This window comes from Equus caballus, chromosome 5 (genome assembly GCF_041296265.1).
Source record: "Equus caballus isolate H_3958 breed thoroughbred chromosome 5, TB-T2T, whole genome shotgun sequence".
Lineage (NCBI taxonomy): Eukaryota > Metazoa > Chordata > Mammalia > Perissodactyla > Equidae > Equus > Equus caballus.
Genome location: NC_091688.1, coordinates 21,309,041 through 21,319,510, shown reverse-complemented (window position 1 = coordinate 21,319,510; position 10,470 = coordinate 21,309,041).

The window sequence follows — 10,470 nt, the reverse complement described above, 5'->3', positions numbered from 1 at the left end:
TCTTCCCAAATTGCTCACTATACAAGCATCCTCGAAAAGGTAGTGTGGAACAAAGGGCAGGTGAGCAGCTCGCAAGATGGTAGATAAGTGAGAGCTCCATGGAGAATTGTCTCCCAATACATCCTGAACTCTATCTGTTAAGAGGGTTCTGCACCCAATTCCAATGTATGGAGGGGGGGTTTCCCCAGACTGTCCAACAAGCAAATCTCTGACACCTGCTGGGTATCCAGCAATTGAACTCAATTCTGACACTATCTACTCAGAGATAGCATCAGATTCCACAGGTTAAGGGCTAGTCCCACAGGATTGCCCCTGTTTCAGATGCCAATCTCAAGCCCAGGTTACCTGTATTTCTGATTGACTGCCTATAAATCAGAGGTTCCCGTGATTTCCTCCTGAGGGTAAATGAATTTGCTAGTCGCTCACAGAATTCCAGAAACCCTTTTACCCCCTAGATTACCAGCTTATTACAAAGGATATTGAAGAATAAGAATCCACAGCCAGATGACGAGATTCACAAGGCAAAGTATGGGGGAAGGGGCACAGAGTTTCCATGCCCGCTCCAGGTGTCCCACTCTGCCAGCACCCCCATGTTTTTACCAACCCTGAAGCTCTCCAAATCCTCTTTTTGGGTTTTTACAGAGACTTTGTTACAGAGGCATGATTGATTAAATCATTGGCCATTGGCAATTGATTCAACCTCCAGCTTCTCTCACCTTCCCAGAGGCCGGAGGGGTGGGACTGAAACAAAAGACTCCTTTGTCCCTCTCATCACTTAGAAGATTCCAAGGGTTTTAGGAGCTCTGTGCCAGAAACGGGGATGAAGACCAAATATATATTTATTATAAATCACAATAGCACATATGTTTATATGATCAAGCCCCTCCTTCCCTCTGCATCCTCATTTAGCGATCCTTCCAACTTCACTTGCACTCCGATCCTTTTTCAGCTCCTGAGTCATGCTGTGCTTCTTTCCTTCAGAGTCCTGCCACATGGATTCCCTCTGACCGGAAATGACCAATCCCCACTATTAACTCCTTATTCTTCAGGTCTCAGTTTAAACCTTCCTTCTTCAAGGAGATGTCTGACTTCCTACCAGTCCCCCTAATGCCTTGAATGGTCTGAGATTCTACCTTACATGTAAGCTAATGTGTTATCCTGACAGTGTCATAGATGCTGGCAGAAGACATGAGACTCCTGGGTCAGAGACAAAGGTCTTTATTACTCACAGCACAGCAGGCAGCAGAGCTATACATTCTCATCAGTTCCCCTTGTCCCTGACGTCTCACGGGGATGATGCAGAGCAGCACAGGTCAATGCTGCACACACACTGGGTTTGCCTCACAGCTGAGGAAACTCAAGCTGAAGAAACCTCAGTCTTCTAAAGGGGACCGCCAGCAAACCTGCCCATCCTTTGCTGTGGAGGGAGACATTGTCTTTATTGTACTGATAGGAAACAAATCTTCCCTCTGCCCAAGAGGGAGGCACTATCTCTATCTTCCAAGGCTATCTATTGTACAAACATCCTCGTGAAAAAAGTATGGGACAAAAGCTGAGATAAGATGGGCATAAACATGAAAGATCCACGGAGAATCGTCTCCCAACACCTCCTCACTACCTCATCTAGATTCTGATAGGTTTTCCTTGTTATAAACATAAAACTGTCTTTTCTTGAATAGTACTTATTCCAATTACATTTAATAAAGTGCTAGTGTTCTTATTTAATTTATATCTTTCTCACTAGATTCTAAGTTCCATGTGAGTAGACATTGTATTTATTTTGTATCCTAAACACCTATAACAAAGCCTATATGAGGAGTTCCATAGATTCCTGTAGAACGATGAATGAAAGTGGTTGGGGCCTCCTCAGTGGCTTGGAACCTTCCCAGACTCCCTGGGTATTGGTTTGGTGTCCTGTGAGCTTCTGTCATATCCTATGTGTGGTCGTGTTACAGCACTCACTGCACAATTGAAATATCTTTATTTCTCTGACTCATTTCCTAGACTTTGAGCTTCTCCACAGCAGTCATCATTTCTTCCCCAATGGCTGGAACCATGTCTTGTGTACAGTAGCAGCTTAATGAATATATGCTTTTATCTACACAGATCTGAAGCTCCACATTAAGACAGTCTTGTACATTAAACTGCTTTTGCATCTCATTTCCTAATGTCCTGTAAGAAAAGGGATAAGTGAGTTACAAATCTAAAATTGTACCATGTTGATTCAATGTTTGATCCATACTTAATCCAAAAAGGAAAAAAGTAGGTAGCTTATTTGAACAGCAGTAATTATTTGGCTTAGGATTATCAGACTTTTGTCAAATAAACATGATCAACAGCTTAAGATGTTTTACTTTTCTTGTATGTCTCGTATTCTTTAGTTAAAAACTGTCACTGTTGTTTACAATATTGAATTAGAACTATTCTTATTTTATGAAAATAAGGTGTCAACATAGCTTAGTTGGAAGTATGTGGGCTTTTGAATCAGAAAAACCAGGGATCCAGTCCTGGTTTGGTCATTATGAATTCAGACAAGTTACTGTACCCTTCTTATTTTCTCAACTCAAAAATGGGAATTGTTAGGGCCTTGCCTGGTGGTATGGTGGTTAAGGTCATGCACTCTGCTTCGATGGCCTGGGGTTTGCAGGTTTGGATCCAGGGTGCAGACCTACACACCGCTCATCAAGCCAAGCCATACAAAATAGAGGAAGACTGGCACAGATGTTAGCTCAGCAACAATCCTCCTCAAGCAAAAAGAGGAAGATTGGCAATAGATGTTAGCTCAGGGCCAGTCTTCCTCACCAAAAAAAAAAAAAAAAAAGGAATTGTTATATCTATTTTATTATATCTATTTTATTGCAAGAAATGGACATTACATTTGTCATTCGTTTTGGAAACGCATCTATGTCCCTTCCCTTTTGACATTTGGGAATTCTTTACCTTGTTTTGGTGAGTGTCAAAGACTTCCTTCCCCTGTAAAGCTGGAAATGACCATTACACTAGGGCTTAAGCTTGTGACAAAGGGTCTGCTGGTCAGATTCACTAGCTCCAGTTTCTGACTCGGTAGCTGGTGACACAATCGAGGTGCTCCCTCTCTGCCCCTCTTTCTGTCAACATGGGTATTAGCTAAGATTGTGAGGCTTAGTTCTTGGCACAGAAATGACAATGTAGTGCCCAGTGCTTGATGGTGGCGGCAATCTTTTTCTCATCACATCAACCCTGTGGCACAATTTTGGACATAGTTCCTGGAAGCACAGCCTCAAGCCTGCTTCCCTAGCACTCGCAGTGATTCTGGTAACTACAAGATGTCTTTATTCTCATTTTCTGCCTACTCAGTCAGAGTCATCTTCTGTTCCCTGAATCTCAAAACCTCAAGTGATGTAGTCCTCAATAGATGTTGCAGCCCCAGCCTATAAAGGTCCAGTGGGTTTGGCAAAGGAGAGAGGCTAATAAGCCCTGGTCAAGGCTGGGTTGAGAGGTTTCCAACAAGCCCAGAGTCTGAGGCCTTAAATGCCTGATGCTATGAAGTCTGTACATAGTCATTTAGGTTCAGAAAAGTGAAAATGGGGCCATCTTTGATGATTCAGGCAAAAACATGTGTCCTTTCCTTTGACTTTGTTCTTCAGGCCTTTGGTCTGACAACGCTCAGAATTAGCTCTCTTTCGTTCACTTGCTAGGGAGGTGTAGGTCAGGGTGTTCAGTAAGTACAAAATGCTGTTCCTCTAAAAAGCAAGGGGTGGGGCCAGCCCAGTGACTTAGCGGTTAAATTGGCATGTTCTGCTTCTGCGACCTGGGGTTCACCGGTTAGCATCCCGGGTACAGACATGGCACCGCTTGGCAAGCCATGCTGTGGTAGGCGTCCCACATATAAAGCAGAGGAAGATGGACACAGTTGTTAGCTCAGGGCCAGTCTTCCTCAGCAAAAAGAGGACGATTGGCGGCCAAAGTCAGCTCAGGGCTAATCTTCCTCAAAAACAAAAAACAAAAAACAAAAAAAGCAAGGGGCAGCCAGTTTGGGGGACACACCAGTTATTCTACTGAAATGGAATCATTTACCAAAGTCCTCAAATTTACAAAACTTTGGCACCAAAACTAAGGCATTATTTCATTATAATGCATTTTTGGTGGAAGTGTTTAGGTTCTCCAATCATACATAGTAAAATTTTATGTGGAGAAGTAGCCTTTAATTTTGATTTTAAAAACTATCTAAATTCCTTGAAACTATAAAGAATGGTAAACTATGAAAAAACCCTGTCCAACTTGGTTTTAGAGAAAATCGAGGGAAATTGTGTCTTTTCGAGCCCTGGGCTGAGGGTCGTGAGAATGTGGTTTCTGCTCCCCTCACTCACCCGCTCCCAGCTGTGAGAGATAGCTGGAGGCGCACCCCCTCAGTTTCCCTCTGTTTCACAGGGCTGTTTTGAGGACATGATACCCAAGAGCATGTTTACAAGAGCCCCTGCCTGGACACCAACACAGGAGGTTCTCAAAGAGGGTGAATTGATTTTGATTCTGAAATAATTGAAGGCGACCTATAGACCAAAGATTTTGTATGATGACAGGGGAAAATGTTAGGTTCTTCTATATTGCAATTGATGCAGATTTTCAGTTAATTGCTCTTTTTGTTATTGGTATTTTCTCATAATCTTAAAAAATGAACAAAAAACTATTGCTCCCCGTCCTTATAAAGGAGAGGAATCTTTTTTTATAGGTGTAGCAGGATTGGGGCTAAAGGGAGAGAAGATCCATGTTGTGATGATTTGGGGCTACATAGGCTTAAGTTGTTTCTTAGGGGCGGGAGAGAAGGCAGTGTGGGAAGGGTGGGGCAGCCGGGAAGGAGGAGCAATTTATTTTTTTTGAGGAAGATTGACCCTGAGCTAACATCCGTGCCCACCTTCCATTTTTTCTATGTGGGACGCCTGCCGCAGCATGGCTTGATGAGTGGTGCTTAGGTCTGTGCCCGGAATCCAAACCAGTGAATCCCGGGCCACCAAAGCAGAGCGCACCAACTTAACTGCTGCTCCATCAGGCTGGCCCCAGCAATTTTTGATTTATATCTTTGTTTCCTGCTCCTGAGCGGCAGCGCCACAAATGCAGGGTTTCCCACTCCTTTTCCATCCTCTCTCCCGTGCACACAAAGACACAATTTGCTATCGTCCTAGGGCTTGCAATTGCGGAGAGTCTAAACCTGCACATACATAAAGTACAGTTACCGGTTGAGCATTAAAGAGCTGAGAGCGTCTTTAAACACCTGCCTCCTTTGAGTCTGAAGGGTTGAGAGACGCGAGCATTACACAGAATGTCTTGGGGAAGAGGATTTGTTTGTGCTTTGGGGTGTGACCAGGGCTCTTTGTAGGGCCTATCACTGTATAATGTTGGCCTGAAGCCTTTGCCTGACAAGGGCTGGTTCCCAGTTCCTCCTGCCACACCGCTGCTAGGGGTTGTTAGAGCTGTCACCCAGCATTCTGAGACAGCTTTGTTACAGCACTGCCTCAATGCACCCGTAAGTCATTTCTCTTGCCTGCCACGTTTTTCTCAGGCTGTTTCAACTTTCCTGACAATCGCTTGTCAGAACAGTTCTGTTGGGGAATGAGCTTCTTCATCTCCTGCCTGGAATTCTAATAAAAGCAAAAGTGGTTCAAGAACATCAAGGGGAGTCTTGATCCATGGACTCTGGCGCCAGCCTTTAGGGGTGTAGTTAGTCCCTTGGGTGGAAGCGTTGCAAAAGGATGTTTACCATTGACTGCGCCCCAACTTGACTGGCTTGTGGACTTGCTTGTGGAGGAGATGGCGCCTCTGGGAGTTCCTCACTGGTGTCAGGCACCCTCAGAAGGGCTTCTGGTTCTCAGGCCCCTAGTGGTTAGGTTCAGAACCTTCTAACTATCCAGATGTTGTCAGGGCTAAGGTCCTACGCGAAGAGCTCATTCAAGGAGAAATGCCTCTTTCTCATGGCCACAACGCTGAAATGCCCACTCTCCTTGCCCCTCTAGGGCGGCTTGTATGGAATTAATTTTTCTGAGCTTCAGTTTTCTCACCTCAAAAACGGGGTTAATATTTTCTATTGGGCCGGGTTGCTTTGAGGATTAAATGAAATAATGGTTAGAAATCACCTGACATCATAGGTATTGAGTTTCCTTCTCTTCCTGTTTATAATGATTGCCACAATTTGTCATCCTTAGGGATGATTCTGCCATCTGGTTTCTGTGTGTGTCACGCCAAAGAAAATGGTGCTCAATTACACAGAAAACAACTACAACTCAGCGGTACTGTCCAGTAAAAAGCTAAGGACACCTATTAATTAACTAGATTGCTTCAACCCTGTGCGTTTGCAGAACAAGATCAATGACAGAGATTATGACATAATTGTTATATCAGCTGAAGTGAAAAGGGAATTTCGTGGCGTGCCCTGAGGGCTTATGGGTAGAGTGATCTCAATCACAGGTACGCTATTGTCCTGGTGTCACCTGGGAATGTTTTTTTAATGGACTCTGAACATACCCAGACCCCTAATTGCCAAAGAAATATTACATTCATTATTAGCCCTCATGTTTGAGTGGACTAGAAGATTCTGATGTTGAGAAGATTGCAAACTCCTGAATTTCCTGTTGATCGAAAATTTTGTTAAATAAATATCCAAGGAGCAACAGTAACCCCTGCTTCATTCAGAACGTGGAGATCGGTTGCCAAAGGTGGATCCTGATTCTTTGACAATTAATTTCAGGATGACAATAGGAAACATCCAGAAGCTTCTAATCAGAGATTTACAGCTAATTACATCCCAGAGCCCCTTAGAAATTTTAGCCTCATTATACCTCAAACTGTATATCTTTCTGATTTAAATAAGAATGTTAAAGATGTGCTTATAATTTGCAGTTGAAATATAAGAAAGAGAAAGGTAATTGATGACAAGACAAAATTATGTCTGCATGATCACTGACGCATTGGTACAGTATCATTTCCAATTCAGAAGAGAGTCAACTTATTCATAAATTATAGTCGTAGGTCTTATATTTTCTCAGATGGCAGGATTTCACTGGGATGTGTCTATGATGCTTTCCAAAGGATCGGAAAATTCATTAATAAATGACCGAAATTTGGCCTCAAGATTTAGCACGTTTAGTAGTAATTACATTTGTATATAGAGTCTCAGTGGAAAATATCCATTCCTAATACACCGTGATTATTTTCCTAGGCTAGTTCCAGGAGATGATAGTTAATTCTCTATCCTGACACTTTCAGCTGGCTGATCCTGCTGAGGGTGATTCACCAACAGCTCATTCTTGATTGTCCGTAGACAAGCCCTGTAATACTTTAGCAAAGAAAATCTACAGGTGGCATCAAGCCATCTTTTTATTGGCTGTCACTTTACGGAGTTTTCTCTGCGATTCGCGGAGTGCCTTGTGCTAGATCTAGGAACAGGGAAAACTGGCTCAAATATTTGAAGACCAGAGCAGGTAACAAGGAATGCAAATCTGTTGGCCTATGACAGAACATTGTAGAAACCCAATAAAGAGTGATTTCGTTTCCTGTTTTACCACTTTTCATGTCTTACCTCTATCCTTTGGTAGAGATAGTAATGCCTGTGTATGAGGCCACAGGAAGAAGGAGGGGGAGGAGAAAATGACCAAGGCTGTATGTTCATTGAACAATCAATGTCAGAATAGTGGAGGATTAACTAGCAATTATGTGCATCTTGGTTCTCCAAGCCAAATTTTGCCAAGGGGATTCTACCAGTCTCGCACATAAAAATACTTCTGCTACTAACCCTCATACACTATGAAAGCCATTTGGACTTAGGATGTCTTGGAAATGATTGGTGACAGAGAACATGGCTGTACATAGACTCCTGAATAATGCATCCTGAAAACAATCTTTTGATTGTTTATACATTTATATAAAGGCAGAGATCTGGAATTTCTAGAGTCACTGCTCTTGGTATTGAGATGGACTCTAGTGAATTAGTTTAATCAAATATTTCAGACTTCTAGACCCTTTTGGCTCCAAAACACCCAGCTAGGGTCTTATTTTTGGTAGAGTCCCATTCCAAATTCAGACGGGCAACCAATAACTGGAAGCAGATTCTCTAAGTATTCTTTTTTTTTTTTTGGTGAGGAAGATTGGCCCTGAGCGAACATCTGTTGCCAATCTTCCTCTTTTCTTTTTTCTCCCCAAAGCCTGAGTATATAGTTGTACATCCTAGTTGTAGGTCATTCTAGTTCTTCTATGGGGGATGCTGCCACAGCATGGCTTGATGGGCGGTGCATAGGTCCATGCCCAGGATCTGAATGAACTAGCAAATCCCAGGCCACCAAAGCAGAGTGTGCGAACCCAATCACTTGGCCAGGGGCCTGCCCCAGAAACAAATTCTTAATGAAGAAGCATCTTGAAAGGTAGCAAATTAAACCTGAGTTGACTAGTGGAAAGCCAGAAAGAGTCCATATTGATTTCACTTTAATTAGAGAATCATAATGTTTCATTTTGGAAGTGAAGCATCCCTTTCTGTGGGGTTTGTAACAAGGGGAAATTTCAAGCATCTCAGATAAATTGCAAAGAATGTGGCGATGAGTAATGAAAATGATGAAGGAGCTGGAAGAACTGATTTATGGGGGAAGATGAAAAGAATTTAACTTGGATAGCTTGGCTAAATGAAGAACAGATCCTTTGATTAATAACTACTCATCTGTGAAGTGCTAAAGCACTAAGAAAAAATCAGTAAGCTTTTGGGTGGGGAAAACATGAATAATGGAATCAATTAAGCACAGGAAAACAGGCTGAATGTAAAATGTAAAATATCTATTCCTGGACTTTTTCGGATGTGCCTCTTGAGGTACTTTCAATGTTAAATATTGTCTAGTAAAATGGCTAAGCTCTTACTATTTTCGTTTTTTTAAACAAAAGAAGAAAAATCTCCCAAGAGTTTTGAAAGGATGCATTTTGTTCATGGGAGCATGGTGGTGGGATTCCAGGGTCCGTGATCTTCAGGATAAAGTCTTTTAAATCTAATATAATTGATCCCAAAGATGCAGAAGGGCTTCTAGCTTGTCTCTGGGTAGTTAGTTCCAGGCCTCTGAGGGAGGCAGAGGGAAACGCTTGCCAGGGCTTTGACACCCATTGGTTCAGGATGGCCTGAATGCACACTGTCACCTTTAGAAGGCATCTGGCTCCATTCAGAAATTGGAAAAGGCTGGAGTTACAAAATATTAACGCGGGGCTGGCCCCGTGGTGTAGTGTTGGGTTTGGTGCCCTCTGCTTCAGCAGCCCGGTTTGCAAGTTCAGATCCTAGGTGCAGACCTGCAGTGTTCGTCGGCCATGCTGTGGTGTCCCACGTACAAAATAGAGGAAGATTGGCATGGATGTTAGCTCAGGGCTAATCTTTCTCAAGCAAAAAAAGAGGAAGATTGGCAACAGATGTTAATTCAGGGCAAATCTTCTTCAGAAAAAAAAAAAGAAAATTGTTGATTAAATGCGTTTATTAAAAAAATATATATATATAAATGAAATTTGTTGGCATAGTTATGCTCAAGATTTGATTGTGGAGACAGAAGCTGTTTATGCACCTGGGGTGAGGGAGAAGTGAATTTGGAGTTCTAGGCAGGCTGAGACAGCGGTTTAACACATGTACTTGGATGTCAGTCAATCAACCCAATAAACCTTGCAATCTAGGCTGGCCACTTACTAACTATTTAATTTTGGGCAATGCCTGACATTTCCAAGCCTCAGCTTCCTCTTCTGCGAAACAGGTCAGCTCCAAAGATTGTTGTGGAGATTATATCAAAGCTTATATGGATAAAGCTCAGCACAGCACGCGATTCATAGCAAGTCTTCAGCCAGTCTCAGTGATTCTTCTTGCTGTTACTAGCCCCGCCCTCGACCCTGTCTATATCCTCCATCACTATGATCATACCTCTCCTTCCAAAGGTGAGGACCAGTGACGGGCCATTCTAGGGGAAGATGGGGGACAGAGGAGATTGTCATCATTCCATGAGAAAGCATGGCGTATTTCACATCTCTATATGTTATGGATGAGAGCACTCCATGGTTTAAACTAAAGTCTGAATAGTCTAAATTATGACATTCTAAAAAAATCCCGTTTTATTATATTTCATCATGAATAAGAATCATTCTGCTTATTTCTTTTCTTTTCCCAAGTCTTTATTTGCTAGTAAATGTAGGGTGTAGACTTCTGTATGATGACATCGTTTCCACTCTGAGTGATCCTGGGAAAGCTGGCATAAAGACTGACTACTAAGGCGAATATAATAAATCCAAAGGTGATGAGAGCTCTAAAGCACAGTTGGCTCCTGCATGTGTTGCTTGCGATTTGGTTTCTGTGCTTCAGCTTGTACCTTCTGATACTGCTAATGTTCCTTCCTAGTATGAATATTTTCTGTCCTTATTATTTTATTTTCTGGGAACTTGTTGTACATACATGGGTTCTATTAACAGCTCTGACATCTAAAGTTTTTAACACCA